This window comes from Excalfactoria chinensis, chromosome 11, assembly GCF_039878825.1.
Source record: "Excalfactoria chinensis isolate bCotChi1 chromosome 11, bCotChi1.hap2, whole genome shotgun sequence".
NCBI lineage: Eukaryota > Metazoa > Chordata > Aves > Galliformes > Phasianidae > Excalfactoria > Excalfactoria chinensis.
Window position 1 is genome coordinate 10,672,501 of NC_092835.1, and position 22,500 is coordinate 10,695,000.

The window sequence follows — 22,500 nt, forward strand, 5'->3', positions numbered from 1 at the left end:
AAATTTTCTTTTCCCTTACTTTTCTGGAGTTTTTCTGCCAGGAGTTTTATGCAAATAAAAGCACTTCCTACTGCTAAAGGAGCCTGAAATATGGGTCTTCATTTACTGAAAGGTATAGTTTGTAGTTTAAAAAACAAACATTTGAAGTTGTAAATAATGCTGCAGTATTAAACATGGGATCACTAAATTATTGAAAGTACGCTAGAATAGGGTTAGGAAATGCAAATCTGTGTTGTAGAATTATTTGACTCCTCAGTAAACAGAAACCAAACTGTGTCAGTTTTCAAATAAGAGAAAAGACGTGCTAAAAGCTTCAAGATGTTGGGAAGAATGTGCCCTATGATGCCAACTTGCTGCAATAAACCTAGCTCAGTAACTAGACTGTGGGCTTCTTTGTGTCTCATATTCTGCGTATGGAAAAAAGAAACAAGTCCTCTGTGCCTCCTGCTATTGGGGAAAGAGACTGAAGAAGACTGAAAACTGACAGCTCCTAATAATAATAGAGCAAAGAAAGCAACAAGTGGAGGCTGAGACCGTGATTCTCAGGAAGGACTGAAATGAAAGAGCCAGAACTGCTGAACTCACTGCCATAGGTTGTTCAGTTCAAAAGGAAACCTTCCACAGAAGGAAACCTTCCTGTTTGCACAGGACGTGATGTGGGTTAGCCTCAATCATAACACAGCCCTAACAACTCACCCCATGCTGCCTCTTGGACATCTTTTGCTTCACATGACCAGGACTGTCCCACTTCTGGCTCCCTGTCCAGGCAGTGGAGAGAAGTGGGCTCCAACTGTGAGAATTTTCAACACCTTATGTTAGACAAAACACCCGAACCCTAACACATAAATTGTGGTCTCCCTGACATACCCCCACACCCCTCTCTGTTTGCATCCTTCCAGGAACACTGCAGTTTCTAGCTGAAAACCAGAAAGCTGTGTTAGTTAGGGATTGTTTGTTTGCTTGTTGTAAATACACAAATTAACTTGAAATACTTCTAGGATAACTCGGTGGGAAAAAGGTCATATTGAACAAAAGCAAATCCAGTTTGCAATCATGACCAGCTTTCAAAAAAGACCTCACTGATGATTGTGAAGTTATGCAATGAGTTAAAAAGTAAGTCCAAAAATACAGGGGTTTAAATGGGCACTGCATGCACATTTGTTTTTACGGGGTTAGAATACTATAATTATTTAAATAAATGCCAAAACAATTATTTGCCCTTAAAATGAGAGAAACCTGTACCAGTTTTTTGCTTTAAGGTCATGTTTGATTACTCATATATAAGCAGTGTAAAGCCTATAAACAGCAGAGCAGTTGGGGGAAGAGTATATACTCTTATTATTATTATTTCAAAGCTACGGTACCAAGATTTCCTATTTCATTATTATTAGTATAAAATAAATTAGTACAAACAAACAAAAAAAAAAAGAAATTTCACTTCTACTTCCCTATTTCTTTAGATCTTAACGTGACATTAATGAGCAAATACACACTAGGATGATGATCACACCGTAGGATAAAATGGCTCATATACTGTGTTGATAAGTTAAGATGAAAGAAATCCAGAACAAAGAAACAACAGTATTGTGGAGATATGTTTAGATTCCAAAATATTTGTATCAGTCAAAGATAGAAACACCCAAGACAAAAAAGAACTGATAAATAGAAACATCCACTTTTTTCCCACTTGACTGTATAATAAATATACTGTACATATTAAAGCATTACTCTGTTCCTATGCCTAGCTGCCACATGCAATACATAGATACATTATATACATATTTTCCATCTGATCTCTGATGCATTTGTAGCTCCTTCTGAATATCAATGCCATTCCTAAGCAAGCACTTGAGGACAGAATTGAACTCCTGGAAGACAAAGATGCTCAAATGGAAACCATACTGGAATCTAAACCCTGACCCCAGAGATACAAGACTGTAAGTGAGGCACTTTTGAGTAACATCTGAGACAGTTCTCCCCGTATCTGGGAATAAAGCATTGCAATGTACACTGGGCAGCCTGCTCAAGTATTTTAAAGGACTTCACAAGAAACATGGCTGCAAAATCCAGACGGATTATTTGAGGGGCATAAGGAGCAGGTAATGTGATCACAAATCCCATAAAACTACTCTCAACCCAATCGAAAATGATTCAGAAGACATTTCTTCACATATAGCCTATCAGGGGCTGCTTTCTTCAATAGCATAGCTCTTGCTCTCCATTTTCTTTTCCACCACAGTTTTTGTTCTTCTCGTGCTGACTGACTCACTTATCTAAGACATTGTGATGCTTTATTCCACCATAAAATGGCACCATGCCCTCAGCATGAGCCCAGTCATTAGATGCATCATTATGAAATGTGAATATTATTGACCGAGAGAGGAACTTGAGCATCACAGATGGATAAGAAGGGCTTCAAAACAGGTAATAGGATTGGCAACAACTTACTCATAAGTACGTAAGACACAGTGGGCACATGGCTGTGACTGACAAGAACTGCTATTTGCAAACTGTACTTCCAGGAGCAGCATCAGCACACTCACCAATCAAGATCTGAAAACGAGCATTCTTAAGACTGGCATTTCTTTAATGGCATCAGCCTGATGCCAAGCACAAGTCAGTACAAAAGCCACTGTCATACACTGTAAAAAGCTGAAGCAAATACAAAGGGTGCTTCAACAATCAACTACTTACAGTCCAAAAGAGAACTTTCCAACAATGAAGTATATGATGCATTTTACTTTAGGAATAAAGACTGAACGTGATCAGACAAGTCCATAATAATTTCTACGTAATTATTAGATTTCCTTAATACTTTTCACATTTAAAGATTGTAATTTCAGTTTGAAACTGCAACTATTCAGAAGCACTGCCTAGCAGCCCCATTATGAGTCAGGTACCGTAAGTAAGGGCATGCTGCGGGAAAAGGAAAGAACACCCCACACTTGGGGTACTTTTTGTCTTAATGACTGGAAAAATGAATTTACCCAAGCGAGTAAATAACAGTGATCTATATCGACCCCACTGATTCCCCTTCTCTTACCCAGTTGATCCGAGTTTGCCAAAACCAATTGTCTAATGATACTATTTTGTGATTTTACAGCTACTTGCCTTGATGCTGTGCAAAGGACACAAGCAGTTATTCTTGGTCATGTATTTAAAAAACCCTGAATTGAGAGTAATTTGAAGAGTTACTTGTTTGAATTTCTTCTACTAGACAGGATCACGTAGTACTGGATGGGAACAGTCAGGCTAAATCTAAATTAAGATAAATCAGCCCAAGCAGAACACCAGATTAACACAGCTGTATTCCTTTCAGATATAGCAGTTTATATCAGGTAAACCAGGTAGTTTTGCCTAATATACTCTGTGTCTGAAAAATCTGCTGCAACACTAAGCTGCATATGTTGTTGCAAAACAGTTATTACTAAAAAAATCTCCCTACTTCCTAAGTACTGCCACATTAACTTAGATTGCACTATCTATAGGGGTTTTTGCAAGATGGTGTCCCACCCTGAACCCATGTGATGCGCACAGAGCCCAAACACAATGTTCTGAAACAGGTTTTGAGCATTCCAGATCATGCTTTTTAACTCCAATTTCAGAAGTAATTTTAGATGGGTGAATCATATCATGAAAACAGGAGTCCATTTATTTGTTGGTTTTTAAAAGCCTTATAATTCTTAGCCAGCCTCTAATTGCATTATATTAAATATTCACTAGAAATACACGGGAAATTTACACATTCTTCATGCTAACTACTCTTTTTGTCCTGGAAACAAAATTCATATTTACTCAGTTAACATTATTATTGATTTTTTTTTATTTTATTTTTTTTGTGCCAACTGAAAAACTGCCCCCTGACTTGGCAGCAATGGCTCCATCCTTCTCCTGCTGCACCCCACAATGCTTCTGACTGTGCCTCTCTCCCCTCCTGTCCTCCATCTGCCTGGATGGCCCGGCTCTCAGGGACAAGGACTGCCTATGAACTGTTCGCCACACATTTTGATAGGAGCTGCAAGGCTCTGCTTTCAAACGTAACAGGGAAGTAGAAGAGTTATAAAATTCATATTGGAGGGATCTCATCCTATTCCTCTCCTTCACAGTTACTCAAAGAAGGGAAGAACATGAAAGGAAGCACTTCAGAATAATCCAGCCAGGACAGCCAACCAACCTGAAAGCCAACCAACCTGCTTCCCCTGAAGAAACAGGGTGCAAAGTTCAGTTCTATGTTTGCATTTCTAAAATGTTTGTATTTCTAAAGAGCGTAAAATATCAAATATCCTTCTTGGAGAATAATTCCTCTCTAGTCTCTTACTGAGTTGCTATATAACCATATAATAAATATTATCCTGCTCACATGCTCCTGTTTACTTAGCATACAATATATTTGATGCTATCAAGCAGCATAAGTTTTAGTTCTGTCATCTTAAAATAGTAATAGTTGTCAATCAAACTATAAAGTGCATAATAAAAACATTCTAGAAACTAATAACCCTATATTCCTACACTCAATCTGGAGCTAAGCATTTCTTAAAATGAGATTAATTATACGTTTGTACAGTGCCCGATACAATCAGACAGACCTCTAAACAACATCCTCCTAGCAATGAACACAGATTATAATCGTATAGAGAGAGAGTTTGTGTATATTACACAATATGTGCAGCAGTAAATTAGTAGCATCACCTTCACTTGGTCCAGTATTTTGGTCTGTAAGAGAGTTTCTGGGGGGAAGAAAACAAGAGCAATCTGCCCAGTACTGGAGTCTTAGCTACAGGATGAGAGAAAAGGGCACAGTCAATACCCCGGTAATTTATGTCAATATTTTACAAATATTTGGAGGTATGAAAGCACCGAGGAGAGAGACACTGGAAAAGTCCTCAAAGTTATGACCAACGTAATGCAGAGAACCGATGACTTGAAAATAAAAGTGTCAGGAAAATATCCTTTGAATTATACCTGTGAAACTTTAGTGGGAACTTCACTGCCTGGGACATTTAAGCCTACTCTGGACATAGTATTAGCAAATACCCTTGTGGGAACAATCCTAAAACATCCAGAAGATGGACTCGATGTAGAACAGGTCTTTTGCTGTTCCACTTTTTATTATTCTAATCCATCACCCTTCCTCAGGTGGTGAAGTTTTATGTAGACTTTAAAAATTATGACCATTAGAAAATTATGTATGTGTCTGTGTAATATATACACACATGTGGGTGTGAGGTCTGGTTTTTAAACACTAAGACGCAGAAAAAAAACTCTTTGCACCTCATTTGCCCGTGCTACAGCTGTAACTGTGCATTAATCTGGCAAGTGCAGATAGAAATTTCTAATTATGGTTATGTGAATGCACTATTTGCATAATCACAACCACTGAACTTGCAACTTAGGCATGCAGTAACTTCAGTATGTTTACTGTCGACAGTGTGGTAGCATAGGACTGTGACACACTTATGCCATAAAAGCAAGGTCAATCTGGCAACTTTGTCCAAAAACAGACATTTAGAAATCATGCAAGACAGACAACAAGTTGACACCAAAGGATGCAGAATAGGCTCAGGGAGAGGAGTCACATGAGGAACTCTAAATAAAACATTTCCTACTAGGAATTCTCAAGAAAAAGGTTAAATACGCTATTTAGCTCTTTTCTGCCTATGGTCTCATTTCTCTCTGGCCCCTGTATCCTATTTTGCAGAGTCACTCTTGGTGACTTTCTGAAACCTGAAGTCCACCAAGGATTTTGTGCTGACCATCTGTGAACAGTAAAAGTCATTCAGAGCAAGGGCTGCAGAAAGCACCTCTGCTCCCAGGTCATGGGATGGCAGAACTCTATGGATGTGCAAGGTGTGTTAAAGGAGGAGGATAAAGGCTTTGCTTTGTCTGTGCATCTTATTGTTATTTCTCTTGTTCTGGAATAGAAACCCTCTCATTGACCAAAACATAAGGCAGTCCACCCTTATAAGAGACAATGTAAAGATCACTATCATTCTACAGGATCAAAGAAAAAACAATGACAGAGTACAGAGAAAGAAAAAAGTGTTTTGCTTTTAATCTTTTGGACAGTAATGGCCATGACTGGCTTCCCTATGCAGCCCAGCCTGAGTCTGCCATAGTGTTATAGTGATAAACAGTGGCCTGCACTGATTTATATAGATAAATCTTAATGACTCCGATGGCTACTAAGGATGCAGAACGGTAGCAGGATATGGCCATTTACCATTAAGGTCTTAAAGCCTTCGTAATTACTGAGTATACAGAATATTTATTATAAATACTATGCCAGGCCTCTTTTGTGAGCTGCCCTGGGCCTGTTCTCTGAGCCACATCAAGCAAGAAGTTTAAATGAAACTGCTCCCAAGTTTCTGAAATGGTTTAATAAAACATATACTGACTGTAATATTCAGTTTATAGTAGAAAACTATTGCCCCTTGGTTTGAAAAATGACCTCAAGTTGGCAATTCTACTCTCAGCTTCATAGATTATAGTCCGCTGTTGGTCATTTTCTCAATCCACAGGGCAATACTTTTCCATAACAAGCTCAAACTGCAATCAGTATTTGTAGGCTGTTACACAAGTTGAGGATAATATGTCTCAACGCATCCTATTATATGACTAAACAAAAGAAATAACAACCTGGTGACACAGACATACGGAGAAAAACAGTGCAATTCTTCTAATTTTCTAATGCTGAGATAGCAGAAAAACATATTCTTTTATTGTGCTAATTTATATTAAATTTAATGTCTTCAATATACAATTATCTCTAATTTGATTTTTTCATTGTTTTATTTTATATTGTTTTATGCCTATACTTATTCCAGTGTAAAACAACAAATACTAAATTCTATTAGCATCAGATTTCAGAAATGACAGATTGTGACTGATAGCTTAACACTGTAAAATCATATTAAAATTTATTCACATAGATATCTTGAAGATCAGTTGCTCCTGGGCACACAAAGCATGCATTCATAGAAACTTCAGAGGTTTTATATAAGGAAATTCCAGTATAGTTTAGCAGGCAAGTTGCAAGTAATTGTTTCTGCACCCACTTGCACCACAGAAATACGAGATGAAACGCATCATTTCAGGACAGTAATTCCCGTATTATGTAATCAAACAGATGCACTGCGTTGACGATAAGTCAAGGAAAGAGAAATGAGAGACCTGGTATCTCTTCCAAGATGTGCCATTGACAGGCCTGTTAGTGGCAGGCCTTAAGAAATGCCCACTCCACCCTCCTACATCACAGCTACTCTGATGTGTAGGCAAATACAACTTACCTAGCTAGCCGGAGTGCAGTGAGGTTTAATTTTCTACCAATGGATGATGGAAGATCTTGCAGATTCTTTTCTGTAAATGCAAAATATTTATAATTACAAGAGTAATATTCATCCCCATCTGCAAATAAAACTCTGCAGTTAAATGTGACGCCCACCCACGCTCAGAGCCAAAGAGAATAACTTCCCAAGCTGCAGCTACAGTGGGGTCAAGAGTGGACATTTTGCCAACATTCATCTAGAAATTAAAGAGTTTCCTATCCTTTCAACAACTACACCTCATTTTCCTGGGAGTCTGGGGGTAGAAAGGAGAACCTTGGCTGTAAGATGACCCAGAAGAGAAAAAAAAGTTCACAGAAGTTCCAAATGTGCTGCTTTAGAAACTACAGACAACTACAGCCGTCTACCTGTAATGCTGCAGTTGGTATACTAAAGGGACGGATTTCGTTGCCGTTGTTGGGTTTTGGTGGGTTTGTTTGTTTGTTTATTTGCTTTGGGGGTTGTGCAGTATTTGTTTGGGTTTGGTTTTTTTTTTAGGATAATAAAAATGACACACACGTGCCATAGCATAACGGATTAATCAAGGCAGATGATGTTTATCCTAGGTCCTGAGTTGCACATCTTCATAACTCACTCATAAAAATTAATGTATTGTACATGCATCACAGTGCTGCATCTTCCATTTTCACCCGTTGAGAATAAATTGTTCTAAATTGGATTACCCTGGTATCCAGTAAGAAATGTAAAAGTTACATTGTTATTTTAAGAATTTACATTGCTGTGAATAGAAAACAAATCTTCACACTGTGCTTTTGAACTGTCACGTTACTCCCACTGTTATGAAATCACAGTTGCTGCTGCCACACCTAAAATCAAATGCAACGTATGCTGTGTCACTTTGCATACTGTTCACTTGGCCCCTTAATCACAAAACCATACATGGGATGCTTTAGGGCTGGTCTTTCATAGCTCACTGTTTTTGTACATAGGAAATACACAACTATGTACACAAGGACTCATAAAATCCTCATTTCTAAAATCAACAGATGAAAAAATCCCTAACTAATAATGTACAGATGTTTCCTACTTAAATGAGCTGCCGGCATTTAGTGCTGCCAATCACACAAGCAATAAAATTGGTGAATTTCAAGGTACTCAGCATTTACAATGGATTTTTTATTATTTTTTTTAAAATCAAATGTTCCCTTCACGATGACTGAAAAAGTGATTAGTCAACAAACGTACAGTGCTATGTTTTGATTACATCTCTAAATTCCTACGTGTGGTCAACTACACTGTACTGCTCCATACCAATTCCTTTCCCTTTTACCTCAAGGAAGTTGATTCTGCTGTCCTTAAGCTGCAGTGCTTCACTAAAAGTACATTATCTGCACATTATCTATAGAGTAATCCTCTCCTCAAATACAAGACAGAACATCAGAGTTTCTAATCCTACACAGATAGAGTAATTCACATCCACTGTACGTTTTACCGTAAAGACAGAGTAATACAATATGTTTGATAAATCATGTATGTGTCTGTGTACAAAGAAAAAGGTTTATCTTCTTTCCCACAAGATGCATCCGTATTAAGGCACACACTCCCCATGCTGGCACTGTAACAATCTTTCCAAGCTCTGTAATAGAGACATCTGAGTTTAAAAAATGAAGCAGCCCACAGGTCAAACAAGTTCCTGATGAGAAGTACTTAACCAGAAATATTATTTCACTGAATCTAAGTTTTCATCCATACATCAAACCCTAAAGTCTATTGATTAAATACAACTGATCTTCCTTTATTTCAAAGCAAAAGAGAATTAAATCATCTCCACTCTTTTCCTTGGTTTGAAACTATCAGGTCGTACACAGTGGCCACGCGCCCTGCTTATAATTATAGCATCCTTAAGGAGAGCTTATCCTACAGTGACTGAGCACAGTTTTCTTGTCTCTTCCTCTAAATCTTTTGCACCTGGTCATAATTAGTGGCACCTGACAGTCCAATATTTTGATCCAAAATGGCAAGTGATACGATCCGAGATCTGCTAAAATCAATACATTCCTTTTCTTTGGGAAATTTTGCGTTGGAACTAACTTAAGGATGTGTTTTAAAGCTCCCCTGAGCTACTGTGTCACCTCACAGACTTCAGCTGGGTTCCAGTTTACCCGCACCACGCTGCTCCACGCTGTGTAAACACCCTCTGACATCCAATGCAGTCAGAAAACCCTCTATCAGAGATGCAGTTTCCTTTCTGGAAGGTAATCCCTGCTAAAAGTGTAGCATCTCCATTCATTTGTGTTTCAAGCCATAGCTGCAGATGAAAGGATACACACTAATTTCAATTGTGTTGCTGTATATACACATTTAGTAAAAAAAAAAAAAAAAAGGGGGGGGGGGAATTTTTAATGTTCTTCAAACCTTCTGTAAATTAGCATCACCAACTACAGTAAATGCATGATTAGCAATAAATTAATTAACAAAAAAAGGAAGTTACTACTTCCTAGTTATTTCATTGCAACCAAGTTGCCAAAATGAAGAATGGTGAATAAACACAGACATCTGTATTAGTTAAGGAGGCAGCAGCTTGGGCATCTCCTTCAAATCCTTAGTGCCTTACACTGGAAATCACTAGTTCAGCTCCAGCAAAGCTAAGTGAAGGTAAGAGCCTTTCTTCTGCTAAGTAGCACTAATTTCTACCTATAGCGCCACTCAGATGAGGATTGATAAAGTCACACAGGTAGAACACAGTCAGCCCCCAGTGAAGAGTAGTTCATAACAGCCTCCAGGTATCAAGATACACAAAAAGAAACACTGAAAACAGAACAAATCAACAGATATTTTGCAAAATGCATCAATATTAAACTCTCAATTTTCTCCAAATCAAGAAACCAGAAGTCAGAGAATCAAGAACTCAGAGTCAGGATTTGCCTATTAAAGAGCATATGGTTTCTCCTGAAGTCTTTGATTGATACATGATCTTTCTTTCTTTTCAGGCAGAACAGCTGTCCAGTGAACTAGAAGAAATAGCCCTGAAGATAGCTTTGTGTCTGATATGACTTTGAGAGGGAAAATCATCCCAAAGATAAATGCTTCAAATGAAATTTCTAAGGAATAGAATAGATGTATATATATGAAAGATCTTTTTTTTTCCTCTTTGAGCAAGCAATCACTGTAACCATAATGTGGGGTTGCTTTTGGGGAGGTGGGGTGGGGAAAGGAGGGCAGTTTTTGATACAGAAGAAGTAAGTACTTCAAAGCTGCGTTTGGAATGACCCTCACCAAAAGAGGCAACAACGGCTTTTGAAAGGGTCACTGGGGAAGAAACAGAGTTCTATGAAGACGGTCTGGACTCCATTACCTGGAATATATTGAAACTTCATTGATTCTCCTCTGTAAGAAAATGCTCTAAGAAAGCTAAAACACATGCTTTGCTGGTTGGTAAAGACTTGGAATCTTTGACTCAATAACTGAGCAGAAATGGCTTTGCTGAATTTGCCATATAGATGACTTTTATGAATTTGGATTCCTGTAAACCCAATGAGGGATAGGATGGCTCTCAGCTGAGAGATGCCCAGCAGAAGAGCGCAATGGCCTTCTGCCTGCTCTACATCTATGTAGGCCCTGAATCCTTAAGAGCTCTTTGCTCACTCTGCCCAAAACTTCATCTTTCAGTACAATCAGCCTTCCTCCAAAACCATTCTTCTCACTTTCATTTGCCTCCCAAACAAATATCCTCCCTTCCTATGCCAAAACCTTCCTAAACTTCCCTGCGAGCATGTTTATTTCTGAAGCCAATTAAAAATTAATTAGATCCTTAGCATAAAAAAAAAAAAAAAAAAAAAAGGAAAAAAAAGCACATTCTCATATATCTTTGTGTAGCCATAAATAATACCTCTCCTTCCACCTGATTAACTCATATGCTTTTCTTGCCCCTGTTCTCAACTTCAACACCCCCCCCAGTTGTCCCTGCTTCTGGAGTCTTTCTCCTTCTCCCACATGAGCAGCCAATAACCCCATGCAGCACTGGCATCAGGCTGCTCTCCTGCTGCCTCACCTGCCTCTTCTGGCATCTGGGGGTGCCGGTCCTTGCTCTCACACAGGTTTTATATGCACAGGCTGCAGTTCTCAGAAACCCTTCTCCATGGGATCCCGACAACAGAAGAACAGGAGATAAGATCATAAAAGCAGCCCCAACATGGTGCCCCATCAGGAAGCCAACTAAATCTGATAGACGTGGTCCTCTCAATCTACAAGTAGGAAAGAGCTGAGCATCTAGAAAGGGAAAAGAGCAGCTCAGAAAACACCCTGATATGGTCTGTAATTGGCCAGCAGCACCCAGCAGACAAAAAGCTTTTGCCTAGGTCTTTAATTCTGGGGTAATGAAATCGCTACTTTTTTCCACACGTACATATGCTATATATGTGCTTATATTCCTAAACTTTCCCCTTCTTGCCCCCCAGTTTTAGTCTGCAGTGACTAAAAGTGCAATTATTTTACTGAGATACTTACAAGCTTACGGGAGGCCTTTAGTAATAAGATAATTATTTGTAACTCTATAAAGAATTATAATTTTTAATTTAAAAAGAAATCAAATAAAAACAGCTTTCATCTTTCCTGCCATGTGAAGAAAACATTCTCTGCCTACAACTCAAATTATCATTCTCTCCTTTGTGCAAAATGAATTGACCCAGAAAACTAAAAGGGTAAGAACCCATATTTGCTGGGCTTATTCAGCAGCCAAAAGTTCATGAAAAACACTGTTGTGTATCACATAGCAACCACTTGATGCCTATTGTTAAAATACAGTAGTTATTCAAAAAGTAAAATCGTGCACTCTCAAATAAGAACCCGGGCTGCAATGTGTGTTTACTGTTTTTGGGAAATAGTCATCTTGCCATTTTCTCTTTTTCCACAGCCCTGGCATATTTGGTCAACTATGCAATGCGTAGTTACCCATAGGAAAATTTTCCTCCAGCATTTAGCACAGGACAATGTCCATTCAAAGCAACACTTGAGATCACTATTCAGAGAGTTAAGATGGGCTCTATTTTTAATGCAGCCACATTTTCAGTACAAATGTAATATTCTGGAGGTAGCACGAGGGATAAAGGAAGACAAGCATATCACTTTTGAACTGAGCATTTTCACCTAGCAAACTATCCTGACATGGTCAGGCAGTTGGACTCTGCTTTTGTCGGTCCCTTCTGACAGAACTATTCTATTCTAAAGTCCTTCGTACAGGCACAAATGTCAATATAGCTGCTGCACATTTACACTTTTTCCTGGCATTGCTACCTGTTCTTGCAGCTGTGCAGAAGTATAAACTTCATATGGGCATTGCCTGTTTCATTTTCCCTGCAAATACTTTATGGTAGGATTTGGTATAAAATACGAGGTATTTTATAATACCTTATAAAGGAGGACAGAAAGTCACATGTGGAGTCAGGGGGAAAAAAATAATAATAATAACAACAAATTCTATGAATTAAGTGTGTTTTCTCTAAAACACTTGAAGTGACAGATCGCTTGAGCCATACCGGCCTTCCTCAATCTCCAAGAAAGCTGAAAGGCAGACAGCCCTCCATTTCATTCACAGATGCTGCTGACTGTCTATTTAAATTATCAAAGCAGGGCCAAAGGGACTCTTGGAAACAACTGCTGGTGGAGATGAAGAAAAGAATAAGATACAAACTCCCTTGTAGGTGCTATTATGTGCTATTACACAAATAGCACAACTTAAAACTTCAAGATAATGGCATATTTAATACCAGAAGGGAATGGCAGACTTGCTTAGCATAACTTTGAGATGTTTCATCAAGGCTGTGTACAAACAGGTGTGCAACATTTTTTCTAGCTATAAGACGCTTGTTAAGATTATTTGCTTATCTGAAAGACTGTTTAAACTCCTTTTAGTGGTAGAAAGTAGATTAAAAAGGGAGAAAATGAGTGAGCATGTATGTTCTTCTAGAGAAGCTTAAGCCTAGCTGTATCCAGGTAAATGTGCTATGTCTCCATAGTCTCGAAGAGAAAGTTGAGTGGTAGGCAGCTGACCCCAGATGAATGCCCAGAGCTGCCAAGGAAAAAATACAGGAATGAATTAGGTACCTGGGAGCAAAGAGGTGGGGTTTATGATTCTAGAGAGATGTCTGGCTGTTTGCAAAACAAGACTGAAAACTTGGATGTATTGAAGTTGCAGCTTGCTTGCTGCAGGTGTTCCTGCTTCTCTTAATAAAGTCTTTCACCGGAGGTCAGAGGAGAATGCAAAAAAAATGAAGTCTCCCTCTGAACTACCCTCTTAACTACTGGCTTACAAATGCGTATATTCAAACAGAAGTGTATGCACAATGAAACATTCAAATCAGTCCGAATGGTGCATACTTACAGACAGGGATTGTCTATACAAAAGAAATACTTGGTTTGGTCAGTGGTCAGTCATCTGGCCACAACAGGACGTGGTAATTATCTGACTGTTGAGTAGCTGTAGTTACAACAATACAGTCATGAGTAATTTAATCAGCAAGATACCAGCATACTTGACAACACTAAAAGGAAGCTATTTCGTACAGCACACAACTGGAAATTAGGAAATATTTCCTCTAAAACAATAAGAAATATCTGATAAAGAATAATGCAGAACTTCTCAAGCACAACTCAAGTTCTCCCCACAATACTGGTAATTTATGAGAAATGTAATACCTGTACTGCACCTATGCAAATCACTAACAATAAGTGACTCTAAGGACCAGTAAGAAGAAAGCCCCAAACCCCTATCAAACATTATTCTGAGGTTTGAAAAATTCAAGGAAAAGTGTCATTTTATTTTTTTTTTTTAATGGGGATAAATTGGGATTTCTGTAACAACCAACTCATTTTCCTGCTTTTAGCTAAGGATCTCAAAGAGCACTCCAAGTGTTAATTAAATTACAGAGCATTCTTGAGACAGGTAAATGGTATTATGCCCACTGGGGAACCAAAAGAACATTTATGTTTCATTACTAAAGTCACAGAGTAATTCAGTGGCTAGTGACATAACCCGAGAATTATCAGTCGCCACTTCTACTCATTGCTCTGATGGCCTCAAAGAGACACAGTTAAAAAAAATAATAATAAAATAAATGCTATTAAAACACTCTCCTCTTGTTCTTTTCTATCATCCAAAATTAGGATTTTATTTTATATTTCCACTTTTTGGAAGGCCTTCCTTTTAGAGCCACACTCATCTACCCAAGTGTGTTAAAGATCACAATACAGCAACACAGACAGGAACCAAAGCAAGGGCAGGGAATTGTAGTCATCCTATCTTACAGCTCATGCAGGCACACCAGGACCCTTCTGTCCCGCTTCCTAGCCAGTAAAACTCCCAGAGACAACACTTTAGAGCCTCTATCCCAGCAGAATGAAGATGGAAAGATATGCAGAGGAAATAATTCTTCACTGGCCAGTTCACTGACTTCTAATACTACTTCGCTGAAGAAACAGGCACAAAATTCCCCATGGAAGCCAGTGCCTCATGCACTCTATACAATCTCCCACTGAAAGTAACAGCAGAGGAAATAGCTCTGAAAATGCTTCAGATCATGGAAAAGTCTATTCTGCACTCAAACTACATCTATTTGAGGATGCACGGAAAGAGATGGAGGAGACTGACCATTCTATTCTTAGTTTAAAAAAAAAAAACACTTGTATGCCATCCAGCTTGGCTCTCTGGTTAGTACACCTGCAGGATCCAGGAGTAACAAATCAGTAGGATATAAGGCAGTCTGCACAACAGGCAACCCAGCGACTTACATGACAAGCTAAGGCATCTCTAATTCAAGACTGTAACAACCCTTCTAGATCTTTAACGAATTATAGCTCCATTAGTAAAGTCATTTTGGAGAGTACTTCATGAAAGGTTTTTCTGTTTAATAAATATTTACTACTAAAACCAGGGAAGTATCTTTTTGAACTTGCTTTATACATTTTGAATACAACGTTAAGCCAAGATTTCAGGCCTTATTACCCCTTATCCCCCTCATTTCTTGTTATGTCATGAAGAATCAGCTACACAGAAGAGATGAGAACATCTTTGATTTAAATGACCAAGGCTTAAGACTGTCTTCACTGTGACAGAAAATAAAGCTGCTGCATATATTTCCAGTAGCATCATTGTTATACGGCATGACAATCATCATCTTTTTTCCTCTTCCTAAAAATATGTCTAAGGAACCACATGGTTTATACACTGCATTCAAAATATTTTTCTTCGTTTACATTGATTGCATATTTCAAATCATGTTACAGCTGAATCGCTTAGCCTAAATCAAATAAGGAATCCACATAAATGCATACACACACTTTCCTTGTTTTTAGACATTGCTGATATTGACAAGATTAAAATATTTTTCTCATTCATTATTTATTGTGATAGGATGAAACTGTAAGAGTATGTATTTAACAGAACATCACGAGTAGAGTTAAGATGTGGACATGCCATTTCATTTTGATTTTACTGAGACAGTGCTAAGTATGTGACTCCCTGACTACAATAATGACATCGTTAGGTGATAAAGATTTAAGATGCTTTGCAAAGCTGCAGTGTTATCCAAACTCCTCAGCCACATTGATTAGGCGCAGTATCAGACTCGCATCCCCTGTCTTGCAGGGGACTGAGGAATCTGTGCAAGTGCAGCAGCAGCAAACTTAAATTGCATCAGGTATGGAAGTGGAATGACCAGAAAGCCATCATACATATGCAACCCCAACAACACACCATTTTACAGTGCAAAAAATGCACCCTCTGGACAGCTGCACTTCTCATGGCAGAACTGGTACTACCCAGCAACTGGAGACTGGGGTCAAGCAGTGCTATACCTGCTCAAACCTCAAATATATACATTTGAATTTGGTTTTTGAACACGCATATCTTGGATTGAAAACAACAGACATAGCACTGCACGATCCCAGTTTCCAACTCACAGTTGGGCACCATTCTGCATGCTTCTGCTGGCACTGAATTAAGGAAACGCTGAACAGAGAGCACCACAGCAAAGGCACCGTAACAGAAAGTGGTACTGCTGGGCAGAGCAGCATCAACCTTGCCTCCTGTAGGATGTGGCACTATCTGGGTTAGAATACAGAAAAACATATTTTAGCCCAAGTGCTTATTCTTGTGTACTGAAATCCAAATAAATCCCCTATGATAAATATATGAGAATAATCAGGAGGTACTGAATGCTTAAAATACACCCTTAACAAAACAATGTAATGCACATCTCTTTTTACGTGTCAAACAATTTGCCTAACAAATCATAATAAGGCAGAATGATATAAAATTCACCCATCAAGCCCAAATGCATGCACGAAGATTACCATGGCAAAGAATTGTGAATTTCATTAAATATGTTAAAGGCAAAAAAAAAAAGAAAAAAAAAGAAAAAAAAAAAAAACAGCTTTGAAAAATAGTAATCCTGTCTTTCAACAAAAATATTATAGGAAGCTATGAATTTGGTAGATCTGAATAGGATGTTGGTACATGTTTTACTAAGGTAATATAATGGCACACTATTATTAGATCACATTAATCATTACTGTGCCAAAGGCACTGACAGCACCACTGAAAAGGATTGAAAGGGCTGGTAATGGATATAAATTACCCATTGTGTGATAAAAGGATTTTTACTAAGAAGGTAAGAATAAAACAGCAAATTTCTAATATAACTGTTGTGTAAAAACCAAAATAAAAGTAATCCAGTCAGTAATATCCACAAAATCAGAAAGTAAGCACTTTTGAAACAAGATAAAGTCACAATAAAAACTGTATACAATATAAAATTAATTTTGTGGTGCATAATATTACTATCCATTTAAACAGTTTACATGATGACCTCTATGGGGTATGGTCAAGAGAAAGGTAAGCCTTGTTAATCAGAATAGAGTACGAGCTTCCACACAGGCGTTTTAGGCTTGCGGGTTTGGGATTCTGTCTTTGGGTTTTGTGGTGTTTATTTTGCTTTATTTCTTTAAAAACTATAATGGCTTTGTGACACCTCCCTGAAATTCGAGACACACTGAGAGTTTTGTTTTCTGCACTAACATCACAATAAACAGCACATCTCTCAGATGGTTTTATTTGGATTCCAAACACTGTTGCAAAACGAACCACATCTTTGCTGAGCTATTTAACTCCTTGATTGAAAACATTTGTATTACTAATTGTCCAGTTCTCTGCTTCTCCTTTACTCTTTCAACTATTCCCTCATATTAGTAGGGGTCAGTGAAGTGAATTGGTCAGACTGAATTCTTATTTACACATTTAAAAATCCACATATCTTCTCTGAAGCAGAAGGAATTGTTCTAGAATCGAGTCACTGTAATTCTGGTTGAGTCAGTTGTCTAGAATAAGATCCAGTGGCTCGCCTTCAATTAGCAAGTGTTCAAAATCGTGAGCTGTATTCTTAAATGATATAAATTCCTAAGTACAGACATCAATCCTGAAAACACTTACATCCACGCTTAACTTTACTCACGTGAGTAATTCCATTAGCATCAGTAATTCAATACCTGCTTATGCATTTGCAGTACTGAAGCTTCAGTATGCCTGAATATCCTCTCACATAAGCTATAAATCAGCACCATTCCTGTGAATCAGTTTCCACTGATTCCACTGATTCACATGATATAAAAATGAGTGGACAATCCAGTATAACAGTTGTAATAAAGAAATAACATAAGAATTTGATTTAGAAGCAGAAGCTATCAGAAATGTTGATTTAAGAATCAATTAACGCGGGTGGAATGTAGAATTAATTATTGGTTATTTCCTAGGAAGGTAGGCTTCTCTTTCAAACTCGGGGCCAAATAACCCAGTTCTGATTTCACACTGATTTCCACACCAATCTGGTTTCTCTGACTTTACAGGAGCTCCTCTTCTACTGCACAGGAATAGCTCAGAGGGAAATCACACATAATGTAGTACACCCCTCCACCCACTGATTTTCATGGGTGTTCTTCTCATGCTAATATACAACAGAATATGGTTCTTAATAATATGCGTGAGATATTCTATTGAACTTGTGGAAAAAAAAAAAAAAAACATGAAAAAGGGATAAAATGAATTTAATCACGAGTGTCATGGATGTTTTTATTTAAATCATCAGTCTGATGATAAAGTAATAAATGATGATTCATTCCTAATACAATTATTAGATATCAGCTGTATAAGATGAATGCTCATGATTTTACCAAGCAGATTTTTTTTCTTCAAAACTCTATTTGTAGCTAATGACACCCAAATGAACTACTAGAAAGAGTTGTCCTGGAGACAGAAACATCGTAGTTTTGAGGATGTAAAGAAAAAACAAAACCACGTGAAAACAGATTTTAAAAACTAGTTTAGGTACCTCAATTTTATGTAGTTTTTAATATCGGGGGAGGGTGGGGAGAAAAAACAACCTAAAAATTCAGATGCATAAAGCAGAAGAGGACATTATGGTAACAAAGGAGTTTTCTTACCGGTTACTGTTAAACCAAGGAATGTGTTCCCCAGCTGAGGAAATCGTTACAAGACACAGGACAGGTACTGAAGGTCGCAACTGTAAAAATAAAACCTGTTAGAAACTTAATATGTCAAAACTCTACGTTTGATTCAGACATTTATGCTAAAATATTACAATGCCACCTTAAGCAGACAATCTACAGAGCAGCAGAGAGCGTTGAGAATCAGAATATTAATGGGATTAACACCTTTTATTTTTTAAGCCTTCATAATGTACTTGTTTGGTGGCCATTTCATTTCGGAAACTGAAAAGTTCTTTCAGTTCTGGATTGTTTTGAGAGGGAAAACCTCTCCTCAAGATAATACCAAGGAACAGAAGGAAATTCTTCTGATCCTTTCCCCTAGACAGTGCAGCAAAAGAGGACAAAACAGGATAAAACAAAAGTTGCATAGCATACTCCAGAAACCCAGTTATTCTCTTTGACATTGATATTCTAATCTTTGGAAGGGAGTAAAAAGAGAACAGCTACTAACTGTATTTTTACTTCTTTTTTTTTTTTTTTTTTTAATTCCATTTTATAACAGAAATAAGTCCTTTGTAGATGATCTCATCTAATAAACCCCACTTAAAAGAGATAAGAGCCAGCAGTAAAAGCCAAGCCAGAATACTTCCAAGATATTTGTCAGTAGTGAATTTAGGGCCATTACATTAGTAAGCAAAATAGAAACAAAAACAAAGGGCGTTCTTAGAGCAAAATAAAGTTCACTGGACTGAAGCTATAATCTGAAGAATTTATGACTGAGAATTCTAACTATGTTTGTTCCTATGTGTGTCTAACAAATGAAATTAAAGGTCATTTCCAAAGAATACACTTTGTACATCCACATCAACCAAACTATTTCATACAGCTGTCTCTGGCTCTGAGGCCGGAGTTCAAGCAGCACAGCCACTGGGCTTCACCTCCTGCATACAGCAACAGGGGAGGTGCCAGCCCCATGGCTGAGACCCCCATCACTGCCTGCAGTCCTCACCACACACATCTGCATCTTCACCAGCTGTGGGAAGCGATTAAGAGCTTGGCCATTTATTGTGTCTGGCTCAGCTGAGGCTGCACTGACAGCATCACACTGCTAAGCAATGCCATTTGTTGACCTGAAGGACAAACAACTCTGAGGGCTCCTACCAATGACCAAAACAATATTAAATAGTTCTGCAATATCAGAGTTCCCTGCTAAGCAACTGTGCGCCAGTGCAACACTGAGAAAGCACTTCCAAGCATCCTTGTCCTGACTACATCCAAAGCAAAACACTTATCCAAAATATCCTGCTTTGTCCAGTCCACACCATCACCTCCTCTTGCTCCTTGGTTTTCCAGCCACACCAAACCCACGTTTATTTCCACCTCAATGGTCTGTCACGATGTTTCCTGATCCCCATTCCCTTCCCCTCACTTGTAGACTGAACCAGCCTTTATCACACTCCTTGAAATGTTTTCCAAGTGATAATTCTGCCACGTAACTCGCATAGGAGAATTACCCCAGTAAGGCTTCAAGCCCCTCCTTTATAACTCACATTTCCACAGTTAACTGCCAAAAATTCAACAGACATCTGGTTTGCCATCACCACTGTTTCTCACGCACAGAAACACATTTCTTTTTTGCTCTCTCCTCATGCCTGGTTTTCTCTTACAAACTAATTGTCTCTAGTTTTGTAGTTGAATTATAAGCCCTGAGAAGCAAAGGCCAGCTTCACATTACACATCCAACATCACTGACCGCAGCGGACAGTGAGCAAGTGCAAACCCCAACTGCTGGGCACCCCGCTTGTCAGGGGGCTCCCAGGTACAGCAGAAGCAAGGCAGAGGGCAGCCAAGCCATGCCACAGACACTGTCTGAAAGGAATGAAAACAGCTGGGAAATGGTTCAGAAAGCACCCTGCCATCAGATTTCCTTTTCCTAAATGCAAAATCCTATCTATAGAGAATTAGGGTCCCATTTATACAGGCCCACATCCTTTTAGGACTCCAATAAGTAAATGTTGGTTATAATATTTGGACACAGAAAAAGCAAATTCCTGGGTTGCTATATATAAACACAGGTCCCATCCAACATCTTTCAATTGCATGGTGTCGAAAAACAGTGACAGCTTGTTTGTCTGGAATTTCTGCTGTTGTTGACGTCTTAAAACCTTCAGATACACCTTTTTAGTGTTTACTTGCAGCTCAGTCAAAGTAAGAAAGCCAAGAAATAGAAACAAAGAAGATAATAAGCTGTTGGGTTTGGAAAAGATGTTATCTCACTAAACAGGTTCTTAGTACTCCTACGCCAACATCGTAAACTACATTTCTGCTATGCTATTACAAGGCTACTTGTGTTTTAAAAAATTCAGATTTTACATACACGCTCATGACTTGCAAAATTCTAAGAATGATTCTCAAGGGGCTTTCACTAAGATGCTTTATAAATTCTGATGACAGACAGAACACAGTAAGGCTTCATCTCTTAAAGTCCTGTACTGATTTGTTTGGAGGCTTCATGTCATTGATCAGCATGTCAGTGTCTCTCGCAATCTGCTTTCCAGTTCATGACTGTGAGTGAACCCCTCAGGTTTGAAACCTTAAATGATTTAAGGTCTGTGATACATAACCTTATGAACAAATTGGGAAAATCTGTAGCTTTACACATTAAACCGTAGCAGAAATGATTTAAAGCCTTATAAAAAGATATTTTACTTACCTGTGCTAATATTATTCTAACACATTTGACACTGACTACGTAAAGGAGATATTTTAAAGGTACAGGCAGCAAGCTGCATGAAAACAAATTAAGATAGTTCCACTTAGGTCAAATTTGGCCAGTTTACTAGTGTCTAATACACTCGGTGGCATTAAACACGGCCTCGTGAGCCCCTACAGATCAGTTTATCACAGTGACACCTCCCATGCTAACATTCCTACTGTGCTCATTCCTGCCCCACCTCTGCCCTAAAAAGGAGCCCTCAGGCCTGCAGAGTGGGGGTGGCAAAATAAAAGCACTGGCAAGGCACAATTGGGGTAAAAGCAGACCGCTTCTGCTCACTCTTAAAGAAATCTACGTAGTTCATTACTTCAAATGAAGTATAAACAGGAAAGGGAGAAAGAAGTCTCTCACCCACCACTGAGTGGGGGGGGCAGAAGGATTTCTGCAGGTTTGGGATGGAAACCTAACACACAGAAAAGGAAACAGATACCTGAGAGCAGACTTAGTGAGAATGATGGGGCACTTCCCTAAACCACCACATCCTATCTTGGTTACAGTCACAGACCAAACTCCTGCTAATCTCAAAGGGACATGGCTGGAGCCCTCTGAAAGCAAGGCGTCCTTTTTGATGGAATGCAGTATCGTATTTGAATAACTGTATTAAATAACTATTCCTTAGCTGCTTTGTAAGGGGCTTTTGAGGTGCTGCCACAGAGCTGCCGCCACAGAGCTGCCCAGCCCACAGCAGAGTGGAGCACAGGACAGGCCCTGTAAGCATCCCTGTGGGATGGCCATCTCCAGAGCAGCAGAGCCTTTCGGGTCCTTTTCATGCCACTGGGAATCTCACTATAGTTTTCATTTGTTCCCTAAAAACACAACAGCACACCTATTTGTACTGCAGCATAATTTCAACCTGTCCCCGCACAGCCCTCTCAGCCCCATCCAGGCCACACTGGGGTTGGACCTTCCTCGCCTGGTCGTAGAGACCTCCAGCACCCATAACTG

General features: G+C 38.7%; 1 protein-coding gene across 6 annotated transcripts in view; it reads right to left on the bottom strand.

Annotated features, from left to right (window-relative positions):
- ZNF536 (zinc finger protein 536) overlaps nt 1-22,500 on the bottom strand; it is a 319,073-nt gene that overhangs the window by 248,653 nt on the left and 47,920 nt on the right. For all 6 annotated transcript variants that reach the window (XM_072346336.1, XM_072346340.1, XM_072346335.1 and 3 more), the window contains exons 2-3: nt 18,774-18,853; nt 7,287-7,356 (exon numbers count right to left, since the gene is read on the bottom strand). The gene's annotated coding sequence lies outside the window, so the exon portion shown is untranslated. The remainder of the gene's footprint in view (nt 1-7,286; nt 7,357-18,773; nt 18,854-22,500) is intronic.